Below are 23,491 nucleotides of genomic sequence, written 5' to 3'. Positions count from 1 at the left end.
GATATACAACCAATTGTGTCAAAATATTTTCAATTATGGTAATATCCACAGAGGAAAATGAGGACAACGTTTGTATGAAAAGGCGGTTTCGCACGGGTTCTGCACTTTAATTTTAAATATGATTGCTTCAATTTCGAAGATCACATAGTATAAGGTCCCTTTGTGCTGCATGTAACAATGTAATACATGAAAGAGAGATTACCTAAATTCGATGTTGTTTCAGTTTTTAGTGTTCCATGCAAAACTTTGTTTTGACAAACGGAACACATCTGATCACTTCGGTCTTGCAAATCAGTTAAATGCGTTTTTCTCAGAGACCGTTTGACATAGATACCTAAAATTTGAAACAGTTATAGCAATTACCACCACTTATATTGTAAATAAGTCAAAACCGCTTATTTTTATACGCATAACATTATTTCTTGAACTATGAAAATTTTGCAGTGGATGTTGCATTTGGGGGCCCTGCAAACCAGTCTCCTGATTGTTTGAAAGTTATCTTGAGTAGGCGGCACACTTGCGTCTAGCGACGACTTTGGTTTGATTCATATTTAAATGATAATTTAAACCTAGGTTTGCCTAGGGACATGGACTGAGACCTATATAAATAAACAAATATTATAAAATCGACATAAACATCAATGTGTACTGGGTCAACCCCGTCCTACAGTAAGCTCAATAAGGCTTGTGGTACTTGACGACGATATATATAATATGTAAATAGTAAATTAAATACTTATATGTATACATAGGAAACATCCATAACTTAGGAACAAATATCTGTGATAAACACATAAATAAACGCCCTTACCTACCAGGATTCGAACCCGGAATCTCCTATTAGAGAGATATCTGCAACTTGTTTTTTGAATTGGGACTAATAAATGTATTTATTTACTATAAAAAGGCTGGCCTGGCTATGAACTGTAGTTATGAGATTTTAGCGTAAAATATGGGAAATATACAATTCCAAGAAAAGGAAATTATCTAAACATTTGCATTATGACTATACATATAGTCAACACATATGTGTTGGTCACCGATTTTGATAAATTTTTATTTATTATTTTATTTATTTAAACTTTATTGCACAAATTTACACAAAAAGAGTACAAATGGCGGACTTAACGCCTTAAGGCATTCTCTATCAGTCAACCATTGGGCTAAACAGAGACAGTTAGTTTGGTGCAGGATTGTAAAGAGTAAATATGAAAAAGATCCAAGTCAGACTACTATGATACTATATTTACACAAATATCCATAAAGAAAATAATAATATACCTACATATATACAAATTTAATATATATATAAATAAACATACATATATTTAATAATTATGTACCTAGTGTGAGACATCACGTAGACATTTAGTCGCGAATGTTCTCAAATAAATGCTTACGCAACTTGATTTTGAATGTAAGCTTGCTCTGAGCTTGTCTGATAGGCAGAGGGAGAGCATTCCACAGCCGAACTGCTTGGCAGGTGAATGAGTTGGATAAATCGATGGTGTTGGTACTTAAATTACTAAGACTTTTGACAACATCAGTACCGAAAACAGCTTGTAATTCTAACGAAAGCGACTGTTGAAGCATTGACGGCGGCAGCGAGGCGCGCCACGGGGCGCCACTAGTTCGCCGAACACCAATACCGGTAGCTTGTAAATTTGTACCTTCTCGAAATTTCGTAAATGTAATAATGTTTTTAGGGTCTGTATATTAATATATAAATGTAGAAAAGTATAATTAAGTGCTTGAGTAAAAGTAGAACAGCGAGAGGCGTGAGATTCTCGAGACTGATGATTATATTATGTACCTACATACTTTATTTCATGCATAGGCAAAATAAACATGACTATGAAAATAGTTATCTTCGTCTTCAGACGCCAGAGAACTTTTTTGCTTTTAAAATACTAACCCTTAAAACAAAATATACAAGGTGATATTACGACACTATTTTCTCCGTAAGCTAACATTATTTTGTCTTGTAACCTGCTGACATCAAATATCGTGCCTTTTGTGTGTCTATGTTCAATAAAACAATTAAATTCTGTAACAATTCGCAAACTCAGTAAACTCACCAACAACAATTTATAATATATCACACATGTTCCTCACCTAGGTTATTTCTAGTAGAAACTAGTCAATAAAGGGTTTATAGGAGCTATAGGAAAGTATAGAGCTTCCTGAAAAGATCCGGAACTTCACAAATAGCTGTAGCCAATACCATCAATAGCGGTATTAGCATGGGATCGATACGGAGTCGCTCGTGCTAGGCACTGCCGAGGGGCGGAGTTTGTTTACGAACTACGATGCCTCAATATTATATCTGGCTACGCAGAACAATAGAAAAACTGAATATTTAGATACAGAAAATAACGGGTTGTTTTTAATGTGGTGAATAATGACATTAAAATACATACGCGCAAATATGTAGCAATGAGTGAATATTTATTTAATAATTACTGATATCATGAGACTTATTAACACTGCAGATGACTAATTTAATTATAAGTATATACAGTGTGAAAAAAAATTATGGGCCTTGGAGGGAAAGTGCCTTAAAAGCTTAAGTTAATTAAAAAATATATTTGAATGCAATTTTGTTTCTTTTTAAAAGTAAAAGAATGTTTCCTTTAAGTAAAATGAGCTAACTTAAGGTTTTAAGGCACTTTCCCACAATGTTTCCTTTCCTTTTCCAGGGTCAATTAATTTTTTCCGCCCTGTATATTTAAAAAAAAAACTATAGTTGAAAAAACTGTTTTTTATTTACTTATCGATAATAACAAAATATAAACCGAGGAACCTGTACTGTAATTCTCTTTTTACCTGTAGGTAAGGCATATTGACCATTCTCTTGCGCGTAGCTAAATTTTTACTCAACCTTCGGTGTAAAAAATCCATTTGTGGTCACTATGATGGATTGCCCTTATCGCACTCGATTGTTTTCTGAAACACTCACCAATAGCTACCATAATTACAATGTACTTTCAGAGCACACACATAAAGCTTATTGTTGCTTGGCTATATGTGGGAAAGTTACTAATTTGTCACAGGTGAAGCTTATCGGTTGAAGGATAATTGTTTTTGAAAATCTGAAAAAGGTTAGCTAGCATCTGATAAGCTCCACTAACGAACTTGAAATTACTTGGAATATAACAGCAATATTTTACACATCTACAAGTAGGTGATACTGTTTATTACGCTAAAGTTGATAAAAACTTTTATGATATGATAATCATACAAGGGACTCTTCGATGGATGGAACGAATGTACCTACCTACGTATTTACCTACGGTACCCAGATGATGAATTTTACACCTGACTAGCTAGCAAAGTCATCGTATACATCGTAAGAAGATGTAGATTCCACGAATTCGTTCGCATAGAAGTCACTAAAAACTTTTAATCTGCAGTCGCATAAATATGAACATAAGCTACTGTATATATTATCCATAAGCTCCAAATCAGCCCATCTTCACCAGGCCTAGTAAAAGTGAATCGTATGTAAAATACTAATACCAATATCTTAGCACCTTTCCATACAAACTTCTATGCAGGGAGGGGGTACCTTTTCTCTGCAGCTGACTGTATAATACAAACATATGAGTAATTTTTAAAGTGAAACACAGCTTTGTAATCAAAGCAACCTTAAAGTTAGCGTGTTAAAGAAATCATAAATTAGCAGTTTTTATAACACATTCATAAAACAGAAACTAAACGGTGCCTTAACGTTTAACTAAACTGCGTAGGAGTCAGTTAACTTGACGATAACGTTAACGCACGAACGCTGTAGGTTTTATGTGTTCTTTGTACAGTCGCCATTAGATTTATCGGAGCGGCCGAGGTGCTCAAAAATATCTGAACACGCACCTAGCGCCTTGACAATAGAGGCGTGTTCAGATATTTGTGAGCACCTTGGCCGCTCCGATATACGAGTATCTGATGGTGACTGTACGTATTTGTTTTTTTATGTAAAAGGGCGGGAAGCACAGGTTGTTTGAAATTTACATCATATTAGTTTCGTTGTATATCTGCATGTATTAAAAATTGTATATGCAGACCAGTGCGTTTACATGATGGCTGATTGAGGCAAAGTTACAGAGCGCACTTATATCACATAATGGAACGGGTGTATGCAGCCTTCCGCAGTTCGCGCACTGTCATTGGACCATTAGCACGGGCTATGGTTTTTTTGTATACAGTTGTCGACTATTTTGGTTTGTTTGACATATTATGACTGTTTAATGTTATATATATCGATACTGATAGTGTAAAATTTCTTGGTAATCTCCGATTTCCTATTCCTGTTTTTCATAGATATCATATTAATAACTAGCGGCTCTGTGAGCTGTAGACGTCGCGTTAAAATTCAATACCTAGGAGACCATCTAAATACTGAAAAATGCGCGTTTTACCAGAGATAAGACCTAGTTAGATCGATTTTTCGCCCCCGAAAACCCCCATATAGCAAATTTCATTGAAATCGTTAGAGCCGTTTCCGAGATCCCCGAAATATATAAATATACAAGAATTGCTCATTTAGTAAAAGCAAAAAATACTTACTTCTTTGAGTCATTATCACAGCGTATCAGCATACTCGCAATGGTCTTAAGTTCCATAGACGCTAATGGTGCTTAAGACTTTTTATGCCAATTTCAACCATTTTTAACATTTCCCAAAAAAAATGAAACGAAAAAAATATATTTTACTACTGAACCAGCTCACAAAATTTCACGAGAATCGGTTGAGAATTGCGACCTGTGGAGGAGAATATCCGGACACACGAAAGCAGTTTGCCCGAGTCAAAACGGAGACCTTAGCTAATGCTTCGGTCAATTATACCTACTTCTTGATTTTTACTTCAAGCACTAAATTTCGACTTAGACGGGCCAGTGTATTTTATGTTCCATAAGTAAAAACCCCAAAACTAATTTTCATAAATGGCCTTTTTAATATCTATTTTATTCCTCTGACCGCACCAAAATATAAAAGCTAAAACGTCACTTTACATTAAACGTGTCTGTAATGCGTGTAATCCGGTTAAAGCCTTAATAACACCCTGTATGGGGGCGGGCTCTCCGCGAGTATAAACAAAGCTCGGCCGGGACTTTGTAAGCACATTGAGCTTATTTATAGCCGACTACGTTAGAAAATATATTATAACAGCCTTGTAAGTAGAACACTTTTAAAAGTAAAAAGTGCTATTAAAATTACAAAATATTTAGAAGTAGGTATTCATAACTATTATATCAATAACGCAATTTGGTATTTTATTACTATCTAATTTATTATGAAAATACTACTACTACTAAATTCAAAAATACTACGCTGAACGAACTCATTATGTAAATAAATGTTTAAAAAATGTACATAAGCTGGTACTCCGTTTCAAGACTAGTCCTGTAATCCATAAGCAAGTCACCCCAAAAATCACGACCCCAAAAACTGCATTACCCCTAAAAACTCTCAACACACCAACCAATTGGGTTCGCATAAAAAGCTAGGGGTATAGGGGGCCACAAAATTACGCAGGGTAGTTTGTAAAATTCGCCGACAAGGGGTGGAAGGGGGGTGGGGGAAAACAACCCTTAATGGCTACATTGCGTGACAGAATTTCGGCAGTGACCCGGGGTAGCCTGTAAAAGTGAAAATATTTACACTGAGCTGTTAAAGCGAAAATTATTTACGATTAAACTTAGGTTTTATGCATTTATAAAAATAAATTAGACATGCACCTTATTTGGCTTTGACTAGCAAAATAATATGTTAAGTTGTTCTTGCCACCATGAAATTCACTGTGCCACTTGTTTGCAAATGGTTCACTATACTTGACGCGTTCTTTTTGATTTGGTAAGCGTTTTATAAATGTTCTAAACACATTTTTTTTGCAATATTTTTTAAGGGGTTGCTAAATAGTGACTATACTGATTCTGAAGTTATGTATTCGAAATTGTTTTTAATTTACTAATTGAATCTTTATATCGGCTTCAGAAAACCGGTAAGTCTCTTGGTGTAATGGGTGCTAAAATATATAATAAAATACCTGAGCCAATCAAAACAGTTACGAAAGAATGTGCCTTTGTTCGTAAGCTCAAAATTTATAGCACTAACATGGCCTAATACTTACTCAGTAAATGAGTTCCTGGAGAATTTATGTGATCATGGTAGATTGGATTAAATAAATTGTGTAATTTTGTAGTGTAATTAGAATTATATCTCATGTTTTTGTTATAATTTTTCTTAATGAAGTTGAAATCCAATATTATTAATTTATAGGTATGTACATTTGAAAATTATTGACATTTGAATCTAAATTAATACCAATAAAAATCTATCTATCTATCTATATATATATATCAAATGTTATTAAGAAACTACTTACTTTTCAACACTAAGGACACTTGTAATGTCTATGTAAGTGGGGATATCTACTCAGTATACATCCCTGGGTCTTCGAACGCGCTACGTAAAATTATATTTTAACCAAATTGTGAGCAGTATTTTGGTAAATATTTTGGTACTTGGTTGTTTGAGCGTCGCTCACAAATATCAACGACGTTTATACTACAACTCGTAATAAATACTTCAAGCTTTAGCTCACGGTACGTTCACGTATCTGTAATTCCAGTGTACAAGTTAAAATCCTGTAAGTTATTATATTGCTTCGCCTAAGAATTAATCTCAATTTAAGTGTGTATGATGATGATGATGATGCTCTTCTGACCGATTTCGGCCACAGTGACTGTGTGCTCTGGAGTGGGCAATTTTTAATTCTCGTTATTAGCGTGTAGCTCTGGTGCGCCCTTAGGTGGCTCACGTACCCTATCCTCTTGCTAAATACTCGAGTACATTTTGGGCACGTCAGCGCACCACCTATATAGTTGTAGGGAATCGAGGTTGGCGGCCGAGCCTTAAGCTAATAAGTGTGCATAAGCTGATAAGTGTGTATATAAACATAAACTTAATAGATATATTAAAACGATAAACTTTATACGGAAAACGAATTAAAATATGTATAAATAAGTGACAGTTTAATAAATAAAAAGTTACACTAAAATAAGGCATTTTAGTGTAAATAAAAATTACAAACTAAATTATAAACTAAACTTAAAAATAAACTACCTATAAATAGAAAACTATAAATAGTGACAGTTGGTTTTTAGACACATTTTAGGGATTGTGCACAAGCATTGCATTCAAGTGTTCTCGCTTTGTTTTACTATTTACACATATTAACTAACTTAAAACATTCCCAACATTCTACTACTAATATTTCTACTACTTCAAATGGTACAACACAAATGTATATAATTTCGGATTATAAATGATACGGGCAATACCAGAAGGTTAAGTTTAACTGGGTATACTTAGTAATACCCAAGCCTTTTGGATAAAGCCCGAATTTAAGTAAATCTAATTTTACCTGGGTATATCTAGTATTACCCAAGCCTTTTGGATAAAGCCCGAAAGCCAGTGTCACGGTTGTAATCTAGACCTCTAACTATAAGAAGCGGAATAAAAACATCTAGATTCGTGCAACAAATAAATTTGATTAAAATATAAGAAGCTAACTTAAAGATTGAGATTTAGCGAATCTTTATTTCTAGTAGGGTCGTAGGTTATTCGTAAATTCACACAAATGAATCCTATCTACTTTACGGTTAGGTACTCTCGCCTGGATGTGCCGTCGGTGGTGTGCGCGGGCGCTGCAACTGTGGCCGACTGTACTCAGGAGGCTGTCTGGGGCGAGAAGAAATGACCGTCTTCCGACCGGCGAGAGTAGTGTTGGTGGTAGGTGTGGCTGCGGTGGATGCTCCACCCAAAATAGCAGCCCGAACTTTGGATATAAATTTGTAGGTTTTCGGCGTTTACCCGTATAGGGACATATATGTCTACCCAACACTGGGTGAGTAACGTCAGAAGCAACACCTAACATTACCCAGCTAGTGTAGACCTAGACCTAGGTCTACACTGGCTGGGCATCTAGATGTGTACGGGTAAACGCCGAATATAGATAAATGTTGTTTAAATTTTCGGACTTCACCCAAAAGGCTCGGGTAAAACTAGGTATACCCAGTTAAACTTAAATTTAAACTTAACCTTCTAGTATTGCCCAGGTAAACTTGAGTTTAATTAACCTTCTAACATTACCCGTAACATATAAGTAGTATGTATACCATTAACTTTACTTCACCTGCTGAATAAAAGTTTTCATGTTTTAAAAAAATGCAAATTTAACACTGTTAAACAGAATTTCATTCAGAGATTTTAAGGCGGTTCCCTGAGCTAGAAGGCGAAAAATCTCCATGTTTTTCTAAGAGGCGTTGATATTCGTAGACGTGGAAAAAATATATGTAGTTCTTGACTATATTATCTTTAACAACATAGCTTCCGAGAAACGAATTATGACACTTCGCTCGATACAATTAATTCCAAAAGTAACCTCTAACTCGGACTTTTAATCCTACTTTACTCGGTTATTTATTATGTGATACTATAAACAAAAAAAGAAGAAATAACAATCTTAACATAAATAGTAATTTCATAGCTTTAGAATTTCGATATTGTAAGGTAACGTTTTTAAAATAAATAAAAACCGACAAAATTCGATCAAAAATTACACTTGGCGCGTATGCTCTTTCCCGTTCTTTCTTGCGAAATGTGACAAAGATAGCGGCAAACCGATGGAACGGCCTTAACACAAAATCTTAAAGCCACGAAAGCCAAAACTTTTTTTACATAAGAGTAATTGTTGCCGTAACAATTACTCTAAAAACCAATACCTAAACCGGACAAGTGCGAGTCGAACTCGCCCACCGAGGGTTCCGTACTTTTTAGTATTTGTTGTTATAGCGGCAACAGAAATATATTATTATCATCTGTGAAAATTTCAATTGTCTAGCTATCACGGTTCATGAGATACAACCTGGTGACAGACAGACGGACAGGCTGACAGTGGAGTCTTAGTAATAGGGTCCCGTTTTTACCCTTTGGATACGGAACCCTAAAAATGATCGAAAATTCCGAAAAAACATTTTAATCGGCTTATATTAATTTCACATAACAAATAAATTAATAAACCCTAGATCACATACTTGCACCATCAATATTCATAGGATAGCTCATTACTCGTATTTCCCTTGATACTTGAAAATAAAACTTACCAAATATTTCTAAAACACCTCTTTGAACTTAGCGCATTTCCATGTTAAAGTACAGTTAGCGTAAAAGTTATTTTTATAGATAAATGTAACAACGCACCCTGGAGGGAGCGCCATGGATAAACTTTTTATTATGACATATTTCAGTAATTTACGCCCGACCAAGTAACGTAATGAGTTTATGCTAATCATTATGAATATAACTCACTTGCTATTTAATTTAATATAAGTACGCAGGGATATAAATTTCTTTGTGGTGGGCCACCCTTAAACTAAAATAAAAGGCAAATGTAAAGTAGGTAGGTACCTATAAGGTGACATTTTACTTTTATGTTTTACACGATTTTCATAAAAATAATCATAACAAAGAAAACCGACTTCAAAAAGGATACAATGAAATATTATCCCTTTTATATACCTACGCTTCTAACTGATATGTTTAAAGTCGGTGCCAAGCCAAATCTTAAAAGCGTCAACACACTTTCGAACCGAGTGCCGACTCTATGGTGCGGCTCGATAAGAAAGAAAGCTGTCCATTAGCAAAGATAGATATAACTCCGTAATAGATAGATACAGTCTAAGGAAAAAAACGTGCCTCGAAAATCAAGAAAATTTGATTCTCGTTCAGAGGGCGCTACTAGTTTTGGCCTACAGTCGAATAGATGGCGTTGACGGTTTCGTTTGTTATTTAACAATTTTAACGCATATCAGTGAAAGAACATGGGTCAAAATCATAAAAATAATTAATGCAAATAAAAAAAAACATTTATCTATATTTAAATACATTCTATCGTATTTTTATAAATCTTCATTTTTAGTTTTAAAGTGTGTCGACAGATGGCAGTGAATTTACTGGGGTTACAAAATTTACTATGACAGTACCTCTCTAGTATAAGTTACTCTATGCCATTAGTAAAGTTGTTTGGAGGTATTATTGCTGCATTGACCGATATTGTAATCATTTGGCTTGGAACCGACTTCAAACATACATAGTTGCTAGCGCATATAAAAGCGATTATTAATTTTAATCCTTTTTTAGACTTATTTTCGTTCCGTTAGGGTTTTTTTTTGTGACAGCATTCTGCAGGACTAATCGTTCCTGTTTGGCAGAACAGTCATGTCACTAAAAATTATAAACGCGAAAGTAACTATCACAGTGTATTACATTTATAAGGCTCTAACATCGTCTAAGGAAACTGACCTACATATAAGGCTCTGGTGATTTTTTTTCCTTTGACGTGGGATGTCAGAAGGAAATTGCTTACATAAAAGTTACAGAGCCATGCTAAGGCTCCAAAGTAGTAGGTATGAGGTATAAATCGTTAAAAAGGCTGAGACAAAAGTATGATTAATAGTTTTACGAAGATAATGGATTAAATAAGTTTTCATAACAATATTGTAAACTTTTATCTTGGCTTTCACAATATTCATAACACATTGTTTACTTGGCGTGGCACAGTATAACAACCAGTGTTGTCTCAAAGTTGAATATTTAATAGATTTAGATTAAAGACAAAATCTCTCTAAAGTCACAAACCATAAATATCAGCAAGGACGACCTTCACTCTATCAGTTTTGCTTTTGCTATAATAAGGTAGCATAATTGCGGCTAAATCTGTGCAATTACCTACCGTACTCACACGCCATCTTTGACAGTTATTAGATACGTCAGAGCGTAGGGTTAACAAAATAAAGAAGCCGCGAAAAAGGTGAATTAAGAATTTGAAAAATTGCACCAGCACGTTAACACTTTGGACATGATGGTGTTCATAACAAAAAAAAAACTTAAATAAAAAAATCCAAACAAAGGAATATAGATAGTCTTGTGTGCAAAGGCAAGCCCTATAAAAAAATAAACGTATTAATCTACAATTTTAAGCAAAACATAAATATTTGGGACAATCTAGTTTGGGTATTTTAACGAGAAACGGCGAATTTTCGAAATATTTTGCTATTTTAATGGTCACTAATGGTAAGTATCCAGTTACCCACCAACGGAGACAGTACGATTGTTTCCAACCCGCTAAAGGTCCAAGGTATTGTGAAGATTTGTTTTTCTCCTGTGCTGGAAAATCTAAGAAAGAACAATGTGTTTTGCTAACCATACCTAGCGTGACCGCCCTACTAGCTCAGATTTTATGATCCTATCGGTCATAACTTAGTTTTCACTTATAAACACTCAGCCTAGATATTATTAATTATACTTCATACTAACTAAACGCCTATTTTTATTCACGAATAAGAAAAATATTTTAATATCAAAGATGTTCATCTAGTTGCACGTGAACAAATCAATAGTCGGGAAGTGCAGTAAGGATTTTTATACAAAATAAAACCCTTATCGCATCGAAAGGTAGAAGAAGGAAGTCTACGTATTTCTCCTTCCAAATCTCAAGAAAATCAAATGTTTGTAATTTGTATTCACCACAAAAGTATTTTGTTTTGGATGATTTAAATCCTGCAGCGCGCAGGCAGGAATACTACAAACTAGTGTGCTCTTACTACATCACCAAACTCACTCGCCATCATCAAGCATATCAATCTACCTAGTCGGGTCATAAGTTCTGTCACAAATGTTTTGACTGATAAAATGTTATACAAAGCTTTTAATAAAAAGAGTTAACCATGATTTGAAAGCTGTTTTTATACTGATCAAAATGTAATATAGTTCATCATCTTCCTCGCGTTGTCCCGGCATTTTACAGCGAATATAATTATTTTAAAATTTAGATCGCGACTTTGTTTACTACTTGTTTACTTTGGGATTGTCGTTACACGCGAATACGCGGCTGGATTGTGAAAAATTATACTTCACAAAAGGGAGTCAAAATCAGTGTCACATTAATAAAATTGGTACAATTGTTTATTTGTGTGAACCTACTTTATTAGAAAGTTATTTTATCACCAGCATTTAGTTCTCTGACAAGTCTGTACATCAGTTAATACCCTTTAGGGTACTTTTTAGTAACACGCTTATTTTTGACAACCAGTAGGTTTCAACCAACCATCCAACGAGTAGGTTTGGTAAAACATGTACAGTTGCAATTTTGGAAGTCCAATACACATAAATAATATGTAAAGAAAGATAAAAGACCCAGCTTTTGTTATAATTATGTCAGATTCAACTATGTAAAAAAGAAAAATAATTAAATAGAGATCAAAATCACCTTGAAGAGGCCGCGTATTTTTTGCATGTTTTTTTATAACTTTTTTACGAATATTATATAGAATTATGCAAAACTGAAACAGCAAATTACGTTCGATTATATTGTAAGTAATTCAGCATTAAATAAGCTTTCAACCTATATATATGAATAATAAGGGATCTGTACTTATAACTTTTTTATCAGTCAAAATCTTTGTGAGAGCACTTTGGGACCGACTAGGTACGTAATCGTATCAATTTCAGACCAACTTCAGATGGAATGGTCGACACCAAGCATACACCTCTATGTAAATCAACCGTGAAATGTTTTTTTTTAATTCCACTTTCATATTTTTTCCGCACCGAGCCATATCTACGCGTAATTATACTGGAAAGTGCGCGGCCGTAGAGAAATCAGTATTATTTTTAAAGCGAATGATACGGTTGTGGCGCTGGGATCGACGGTAATTAATCGCAGGCGCACACACGTTTGGACGAGAAGTTTGTGATCGATACGATACTATCATATACTTTTGCGGTGATTGTCAATTGCAGTGTTTTTACGATATTATGCATACAAGCATTTAATGCGATAACGTTTGTAGAATACAAGTTTGAGCTGAGAAGAACCCTACATTAATTTTTTTTTAAAATCCAAGAGTCAAGTAACATCGCATAAACATGCGTAGTTTACTAAAAATAACGCCTGGTCTGACTAATAATTCCTCGCTTAGCTATCACAAACTTAAACCATTGGCCTTTTATTCAAGTATTTGTAAATTAGATATTTAAATATCTAAGATGTATTTTGTTTCTTTAGTCCAAGGGATATTTAAATGCTAGCTGTTCATATCTGCGCTTTATTTCGGGCTTATTTTCAACATTTCAATCATAGTTTTAGAGACTTTGACTTCTAGGCTATAGAACTCTCTTATCATATTTGAATTACTATAAATTAAATTTTGAGTTAACCGAGTTATGTAGCTACACTACAAATTATTAGTACAACATAGAAAGCTCAAACAATAGTAGAAAGAGACAGTTTTTGACGACAACTTTTATCAGTGGCATATTTTGACAAGCCAACGTTCACATTCCAACCCCGATGTGTAAAGCGACATACATGTTTATCGTTCCTGCTCCCGTGCGATTACAAATTTAAATTATTTGAAACACATTTAAATGATTGGGAACACATTAAAAACCGCTTTAATTGGGACACTCGGTTCTCACCCGCTTATCGCTGACATGCTTTATTTAGGATTCAATTTAATTCCGTATTCGATACATTACGGTGACAGAGATACAGGTTCTAGTGAGACGATTTACTTGTATGAAATCTGTTTTCTAATGAGACCCTACGTATAAAAAAGCGCACATTTATATCCAAACTTTATTTCTTTATTCAGGCTTCGGTTTTTACTATGCACTTAAATAATTTAGTTGTTTGAGAAATATAATAATGATACAACTGCGATTTGAATCTTTAAATTCCTGAGCACAAACGAATGCTTTTCCAGAAATTTGATATATTATTACATAATACATACATAGATGTATCTGAAAAATGGTCACAAATATTTCATACCTCCTCGTTACTCCATTTTGCAAATAAATTCAGGCGCACCCCTAAATTCAACTAATGTTGGACATAGGTATGGGCAAATCCCTAAGCGTCAAATTTGGCACTTGCATACAGAACTCTAAAATCATTTATTTTTAATATTATAGAAAATGGGTAATATAAAATAAAGTACCTAGTTAGTTAGTTAGTTTTGCTGGGCATTTTCCGCAACTCGACATCCAATGTGCCTATTTTGCGTGAAACGAGGTAGCGCTACTCTAAAGTACCTAATAGTTTATGCAAAAATTAGATTCTTACATAGTTTATTCATTTTTATATTCCTTTTATATTAATTTGTACTTCAAAACCTCTACTTTTGTTTTTTATATGTAGATAGTTACTCCCATTACAGATTAGAAGTTTTCGTGATTAAAACCATTTTTCGAATTGTACTTTAGAGTAATTTTAAATCATCTTTTTTCGGAATTGAACGCATACTACATAAACAAAATTATTATAACACATACAAAATGCAACATACATATATAGGTAGGGAGTACGAACGGCTCGTTTTGGCCGTGAGTTACAAAGCGGCGCGCGCGTCGTCGATCACAATCGACATTCAAATGAGCCCCGATTTATGACCCGCCGGGATGAGTGAGACATTCTGCTGTAGACTTAGGGATGCCACGATACGACACAGTACGGAATTTCAGATTTATTTTATTGTTATGGTTTACTAATTGTTTCAATAGTCCATAATTCGTATAAAAAAATTCTACCTATAACGGATCAGTTTCATTCAGTTATCTCTTTAAATATTAAATTTATTTTATTCCAATGTAACACACATTGGAAAATACAGATTCTATAAAATTGTGACCTTTTATCGTTTTTAAGATATCACGCTAAGAGACACACAGACAGACAGATAGCGAATGCTTAGTAGGGTTTTATTTGTCATTCTTCAAGCACAGAACCTTAAAAACAAACCTGACAATGAAAGCGAAAAAAAATTATTCTAAATTATAAGCATTTGAATGTTTTGCTAGTTTAGCAGAGCAGAGAGCGAGAAATCAAAGAATAATATAAAATTTAATTCCATGTGTATAAATTCAGATAAAGCATTTGAATTGCAGTCTTTTCTGGATTTTAAACTGAAAATAAACAATATATAAATAAATATATATAAATGAATATATTTTTTCCTTCGTATATGACATTTATTTTTAGTTTATAGTTTAAACAGTAGTGTGTCTACTTGAAAAAACACAAGATTTTTCTAGACTACCTTATAAAATACCTATACAAAACTTGTACAAACCTGTCGGACTAAATAACCTTTCAATCAGGAATAAACAAACATACACAAACATACATATTTTCAATTTTTCATCAATATCTAGAGGTCAGGTAGTTCATTTGTATTTATGCACCTGTGGTCAGTTCTAAAAGTTCGTGTACCCTATCTCTTAAGAGTCCATATTTAACAGGTAGCCTGGACATTGTCACCGATAGCCGGAGAAACGACCCTGGCGTTGCACGGACACGCCTTTATGGATATGTTCACGACTACAAGCTTAAGTGCCATACGTAAGAATACTTGCGGTACAAATCTTTATGGTTTTATTAAAAGACATCTGAAAAAGCTTGTTAATGGTCAAAATATTTAACGTAGTAGTCTCATTAATGCCTAAAAGACACTCAGTTTATTTTAATCAATCCGTTTAAGCCGTCACAAGATGAGCCCTTAAGATTTGGTACTGTTTAACAAAACCAGACACGACAGTCTTACACAAATAAATCACATTGTTACAATTAAAACTGAGAGCTTCCCGTCCTTCTTAAAACCTACATGATCAAACGGGAGCTCCGAGATAAAAATTAAAACTTAATTAAAAAACCCTAAAACGAAACGAATACAAAACAACGAGGAACAAAAGAACAATGTCGCGGTTGAGGCGTAAAAACATTTTGTCACCAATATCGGTCGAGTTCGTGAGTTCTCGTCGTGTTCCTTTTTGTTCTTGTGTTCCTTTTTGCTCGTTTTCTCGTTTAATAATGCGAGAGAAATGTGGAAGCGGAGATTTATTCAGATTGCCCGGTGTTTTAACGCGGGCCGATGAGAGATTGTGTGGTTAATTATTTTAAGTGTGCTTTTTGAGTTTGTGGGTTTTTTGAGTTTGTGGGTTATTGATTAGGTGAAATGCCGACGTGGATTGTCGCGTGAAAAAAACCGGCCGATTGCGAGTCGGACTCGCGCGCGAATGGTTCGTATCATTACGCAGAAAACGGCAAAGAAATCACGTTTGTTGTATGGGAGCCCCACTTAAATATTTATTTTATTCTGTTTTTAGTTGTTGTTGTAGCGGCAACAGAAATACATCATGTGTGAAAATTTCAACTGTCTAGCTATTACGGTTCATGAGATACAGCCTCGTGACAGACGGACGGACAGCGGAGTCTTAGTTATAGGGTCCCGTTTTTACCCTTTGGGTACGGAACCCTAAAAACATAGCGAAGCAGGCATTTGTTAAAACATTGAGGCAATTTAACTTATTAATTAAATTGGCATAAATCTGAAGTAAAAAAAGATAATGAATCTAATAATAAATCAAAATTATGTTTCTTTTCTTACTTGGTTAAATAATGTTTATGTGCTGGTTGGATGGTTGCATTACCTATATTTGGGCATAAAACGAGCCGTTGTGTGGAGAAATTCATAGCATTAATAATTTTTCATCACACTTGCTCGAAAAAGATCTTATTTCATGCAGGTGTACTGATACGAAGTCCTATATTGTTCCCGCGTGAGTTATGGATTCTGAAAAAAAAAGCTATCTCACTCGTGAGTTATAACCTTTTTTTTTATTATGTCACTAATTCATACGAACCAAGTAGGTATACAGTGTGGAAAATTGTCGGGCCCTGGAGGGAAACTACCTTAAATCTACCTTAAAGGAGACATTCCTTTATTTTTAAAAAGAAACAAAACTGCATTTAAAGATTTTCTTGCTTGCCTCGCCCGGGACTCGAACCAACTAAAATTAAAAAAACAAACACTCCCTATTTTATTATACTAATCGACAGTATTTTTATTCAGGATAAAATTTCTCTAACAAACATTTGGTTACTGTTCACTTTCAACAAGTAAAAGACACGTAACAGTTCTCTTATCTCTCCAACATTCAAAGACTTCGTATGAAGTACACGCTTGCTAATTTATCGCTAAGTACCTTGTATGAAAACTTCGATAAAAAAAATCGTTTAATGGTAGTAATACCTCTAAACTTGCTGTGAAACTGTTCAAGAGCTAAGGGTTGCGGTAGAAAATGTTATTAGGGGCATACACCACAACACTTTGCTGAAGGCTACAAGAAATGAATTTCAACGGCGACTAATTTTGTGTAGCCGGAACGAGGGGGCTCATTTCGAACAATTTATCAGTTAAATAATGAAAGTGTAACAAATTGATAGTAAAATAAAGTTAATGTTAGATTTAACGATCATTTTTATTTTCAAGACCAAATGTTTGTTAGAGAAATTTTATCCTGAATAAAAATACTATCGATTAGTATAATAAAATAGGGGTGTTTGTTTTTTTAATTTTAGTTGATTCGAGTCCCGGGCGAGGCAAGCGAATTTTAGAAAATCTTTGAATGCAGGTTTGTTCCTTTTTAAAAATAAAGGAATGTCTCCTTTAAGTAAAATGAGTCAGCTTAAGGATTTAAGGTAGTTTCCCTCCAGGGCCCGATTTATCTTTCCACACTATAAATGAGTTTTACTTTGAAAATATTGACGTTTACAAATTATTATTTTTGTTTTTGCTTTAAAATATTTAATTTGTTTAATTTAATAGCCGATTCAAATATTTTTACACATTTTTACATTGTGGCTGAATGCCGATGGGTCTGTGCCTCCGATGGCTAAACTGCAAAAAAATTCAAAATGGCGGACGAATGTGAAATGTCACCGTATTTAAGAATGATTTCGTTCAAAATTTAGTTTTGGAAAGTATTTCAGGACAGGTTTGATAAACTTGTGTGTATTAATTATGTTATAACATCATATCTACTTTGGTAAATTTACGCCAAGGAACCCTCTTTGGTTATAAGGGATAGCACTTAAACTTGTGAGTAATTATTAAGAGTATTTAGAAATCACTATAAATCGAGAAAATTGCGCGTATAATTACAATTGTTACGATATACTGACGATATTGCACCCCTCAAAATAATCAGAATGGCTACCACCAGTTTGGCACTGACATAAACGCTATCGAGAACGTAACTTACTTTCTATGCATCTCGTTCGTACTCGCATATTAGTGTGAGCGAGATGTATAGAAAGTAAATTACCTAGAAGTTAGCGTATATGTCAGTTTTGACACTGTCAGTGACTCATGGTACGGGTACAGATGTCAAAAGTACTTGTTGTTTACTAATATCTAAGTTTGTATTAAATATTTATTCGAAAAAATAAGAATATCGAAAAACCTGAACACGTTTAATAATGGGTTTTATCAATATAATAATATAATTATTATTTGAAAACGCTAAATTTAGGGTTGTAGAATGACTTCGTATGCCAAATACAAAACACAAAGCGAAAATCGTAGGCCATAAAAATTGTCAGATCTGGCAGCAGCGCGGCGCTGTTTCGTTGCAATTAACCTAACACGCCTCTCTTCGCTTCGCTCGTAGTCGCACCTATCTCCCACCTCTGGCAAATTACTATACATTAAAGAAAGAGCAAAGTTAAAATAGGTGCGACTTGACCAATTGTATGACTTTGCAAATGAAATGTAATCAAAGTGTTAACTACATTACTTAACAGTAATCTACTAAACAAGAAAACGACCAAAAAAGCGTTGTCGATGAAATTTTTGCCGAAGGTTGGTTGTCCAAGTAAATCATCGGCGAAAAACGGTTACCAAGTGAAATTCGGACAATAAAGGTTCGTTGAATAGACAGGACACGCACCCATCGACTGACTATTGAAATCGGATTACCGGTTGCAGCCGTCATATTTTATGAAGACATATTAATTCTCGTTGCACCTTATACAGCGTTAATAAATATACAGTAAAGGGGTGACAAAAAGGATCTCTCGACACATTCGTTTCATACTAACGACGTGTTTTCAGACAATGTTGACTGTAATCGACATTCCATTCTAATGTAACGGAAGGCATCGCTATCATGACACTCGTATGACTCGTATTTTATAACTAGTTACGTCATATTTTTGCAGTGACTTAAGGGTATAGTAGTATCTCTTCTTCTTAAATATATTTTTAATTTTCTAAAAAAAATACCTATGTAAATAATGTTACGTATATTTTATTATTTGTACACACATGGTTAGAGGTTACATTACAGTCCAGTTCAGAATATAACATTTAAAACTTTCGCGGTTTAAACACATATTAAATCACATTTAGAAACGGGTCTATCGCGAATTTATTTTGTTACCTTTATTTACCGACGTTTCGACACAGGTTTCACTGGTCGTGGTCGCGGCTAACTGACGTCCCAGCAATTCAGAATACTTAAACAAATGAATAGGAAATTTGTACACTAAACATACACTGATAATTTAAGTGGAACTATCACAGTAGTACCGTACCTAATAAGTATGACGTATTTTTTTCATTTCTTTACCTATAAAACTCCCGTGAGACTCAAACATATTAGATTATTTTAAACCAGGTCACTCACGTATTATTAACATGTCGAACTATTCGACTTAATAATACATGAGTGACCCGGTTTAAAATAATCTAATATATTTATTTACCTATTCTGTTTACACATAAACACGTAAAGGGCAAAATTCTCACTCAAAACTATCCATTCTGAGTTCTGAGTTAACAAAGCTATGGTCGAACCAACAATTCCCTTTTTTTAATCACACATCTAAGACAGTCTGGATTTAAATGTAGTTAGAGTTATGGAATGAAATAGGTCTATTATTTACGGAATAAAAGCTTTAACCCTTAAGACTTGCTAATTATTAATATTTACAACGCCTCCTTCAACGGACACTTGAAAAATAAGAAAAAGTACCTACATAATCATAATTGTATGTCCCTAGCTTTTGTAGCATCACAACATGGAGGAAGGAAAAGACAAAATGAACTTTGTCTTAACCGATCACAGTTGATATTAGTTGATATCGATTTAACAGATGCATTTTCCTTAACGTCTGATGAAGAAATTATAATGTTTGTAATATGACTAATATGAACATAATTATATTTTTTTATTTTAATTAAGTTAAGTTTATTTTAAATAAGGTAGGTACCTTCAATTTTCAATGCATTTTGGTAATATGTATAACATACCATAATTAATCAGTATGATACAGCTCACAATAACGGCAATTCCGAATGAAATTGAAATACCTAACTAGTATTAAGTGGCTTATGCAGCAGTATTTCGAGCACTTTACCTTTTTAGTTACTCCTGCGCTGCGGTTTGTAATCTTGGGACAGAGTTGCTGACTGTTTATATAGGGAAATACACCAGGTTATAAACATCATGGCCACCTTATGCTAAAAATGAGATGCATAAAAAATATTACCATCAAATTATTTGACACAATTTGTACCAATCAGCTACCCACTGATTTTAATAACTGAGCTGCAGGTTTATATCCCAGTATGACTAAGTTTCAGTTTTTCATTGTGATTTTACGTCTCCTGAATAATAATGTATAAAATATAGGTTATGAAAATACCGTAAGAGTAATCTTTCCAATTTTGATCACACACACATGGACACATTAAACACAAATATTGTTCCAAGTAAGAACCTTAGGGTTATTTTAACTTCTTTTCAAAACATAATGCTATTAATAATATTTCGACATTCCAGTTAAATTACAGGGACAAACAAAAACCTTAATAAAGAACTAATCTTATTGGTAGAGTCTGCTGCAGAGAAAGGGGGGTCCCCTTCATAGAAGTTTGTATACAAAGGTGCTAAGCGAATAGTATTGCTGACTGTACATAGAAACGTCAATTGAACGACACTTGTTTATTTATTGAATAATATTACATTATTAATATGTGTTACTTTATTACAATCATTCGCTTTTTGCAAACTATAGAGGTAAATTTTCTATGTTTGCATTAAAAAATCGGCTTACTTAATAGGCACCTAAGTAATCTACTCAAAGGGAAAATGGACATAATTAATGCATCTTACATTTGCCCTTTGAGCACGTATCAAACGACGATAACATACATACACCTTTTTCCAATTTCAACAGTCCGTTATTTTAATTACAAATAAGTCGTATTATCTGTAACTCGGATTACTTCGTAAAACTCATATCTTGTATTTGCGCTAGCTTTAATTAAGAACGCTATATCAGTCACAATAAGGTGTTTTATAAAATAACAAGATTAAATGAGAAGCAAGGCTTTGCAGACAAGTAGTCGAAACCCGATTAATAATTCGATGCTCGTGCAAATATGACTTATAGATATGGAACAGGTGCAAAGATGCATTATTTAAAATAAGGAAATAAAAACCTCGAAATAATATACGTTTTACAATGTGGTTAGGATTTAACTGTAAGTACAACCTATTTGATTTAAATTAAAATAAATACTGGTTTATTATTTTCAGGCTTTATAACTTAGAAGTTACCTTATCGTAGTGACAAGAAGATCAGCGCTCAGTATACTTATTTACAAAATTAACCGCTTGAACTATTTTTATTATGAATTGTCCTAAAACTTGACCGCTAGGCCTTACAAGGATAGACAAGTAAAACAGTGCACTTGTGTACTGAACCCCTAACTATTTAAGTTCGAATCCCTCGTGACATCGATACGAGTATACTGGCAACGGGTCGAAACCGGAAGGGTGGCCGATTACGATTATTTCATATAATCGTCAGCGCGATGCACGGACGTGATAATTACACGTGTAAACCGTCATTATATACCATTCTGTTTGTTCTGCTCTACTTTAAATGGCAGAAATAGGTGTTTATGGACTGTAAAAAATTTAAAATAGGTACAGGTGTTTTGCGCAAAGTTGAGCTATAAAAATATGTAGGTATTTTAACCTCTCATATGCTGAAATCTAACTAATTTTTAATTAGAGCTTAATACCTACTAACGTGCATCCGCGTTCCGGCATATTCCCATAATTATATCACTAAATAAAATACAATGTTTAGATTTACCTTAGCGAGCAAAGCGCGCATCTACACTGTGCCTAATAGCCGCAATCAACAGTTTTTTTTACAAATGATTGTTAATTTTTCACAAAATGATTATTTTATTTTTCCTACTACTAACTGTAACTATTTACCTTTAACAACAGGGTCATCTTTTAGGTAATTATAAACACATTTTTTTTAGGGACAAGATTTAGAATGGGCTTATAACTTTACCTGTTTTTCTGTATAAGTATTTTTTTTACCTTGTTAATAAGTTTTTTGGCATCGTCCAATGGCAGAACGCAATTACTAATTTGAAATCAGAAATATTTATTGTGTAAACTGTGTAGGTGCAAGAAGTATAACTAGGTACATGTTTTGATAAGTATCAACAGTTTTACCCTTTTCGGGCATACAATTTATTTTTATTTTAGCTTAAACTAAGTTTTAATATTTAATCTTAAACTAAATTTTAATATACATTTAGGTTTACAAAGTTATAAAATTATTTTAAGTTATAGAAGACTGTCTATTAAAAAGTTTTTTTAGGATTTAAGTTTTTGAGACTAATTTATTTGTTTTTTTTTTTTGAAACTGCTCCAAAACCAAAATAAAAATTACATAATATTCCGGCCACCAAACGGCAGTAATTTAAAAACAAAATGATTCCGTATCATAAATACTTCGATTATAAGTAAACATCGAAGGAAAAAGCCCGTAATAGCTATTTCATCGTTAGGCGTATTTGCATTTCGCCCCTAGATATAGTTCGCGGTTTGATTTGTGGCCATGTTTGCAAGATTGATTGGATTTACTTACCAAGCTATTCTAGTTTTTTGAACGAGTTGTATTTATAGCTTTCTTTACTTATAAGGCTTTGATAAGTTGACGTAGGGTTAGAAACATCATTCTACTCCCCTCGTTCCTTTAATACTGTCGTAGGTGGATTAGTGTGACATACAATTTTATTGGTACCTATAAGTGAACTTCTTCAACTTTAACCCCACTATTTGGCCAACATTTATATGTCAAATATAACTACTTCTCATCAAAAACTGATATACAGTTAACATCCTTTATAACTAATACCTATTTCAAGTTAGTTTATATTTCACTATAGGTAGGTACCTAAAAGTGTTCATCAATTTCAAAAATTTTATACCATTGACCGATAAACACTTTCTAGGCATACAACAACGTATAATAAGTATAATTTAAATTATTTTTACAAGGGGACTTTAAATTTTAATAATATTTACGCCTTTTTAATCCATTTACATAGCCCAGTTATGTTTTTGTATGCATTTCTACGAGTAACATCAACTCACATTAAAATAATAAAATCATTGAACTGTAAAGTATAATTATTATTATGTATTGACTCGTCAATGCTTCTTATAGATGCACTTACAACTGCACAAAGACGGCGACACTATCCCTATA

General features: G+C 33.7%; 1 protein-coding gene and 1 long non-coding RNA gene across 2 annotated transcripts in view; both read left to right on the top strand.

The window, feature by feature from the left end:
• LOC134746210 (aryl hydrocarbon receptor) overlaps window positions 1-23,491 on the top strand; it is a 135,660-nt gene that overhangs the window by 80,391 nt on the left and 31,778 nt on the right. The gene's annotated exons all lie outside the window — the stretch shown is intronic.
• LOC134746679 (uncharacterized) overlaps window positions 11,715-23,491 on the top strand; it is a 368,384-nt gene continuing 356,607 nt past the window's right edge. Inside the window, exons 1-2 of the long non-coding RNA XR_010128250.1 lie at window positions 11,715-11,820; window positions 11,867-12,099. This is a non-coding gene — a long non-coding RNA (uncharacterized LOC134746679). The remainder of the gene's footprint in view (window positions 11,821-11,866; window positions 12,100-23,491) is intronic.

The sequence above is a fragment of the Cydia strobilella genome, chromosome 1 (genome assembly GCF_947568885.1).
Source record: "Cydia strobilella chromosome 1, ilCydStro3.1, whole genome shotgun sequence".
In the NCBI taxonomy this organism is placed as follows: domain Eukaryota; kingdom Metazoa; phylum Arthropoda; class Insecta; order Lepidoptera; family Tortricidae; genus Cydia; species Cydia strobilella.
The sequence above is the reverse complement of the archived record's forward strand: the minus strand, read 5'-3'. Positions and strand labels throughout refer to the sequence as shown.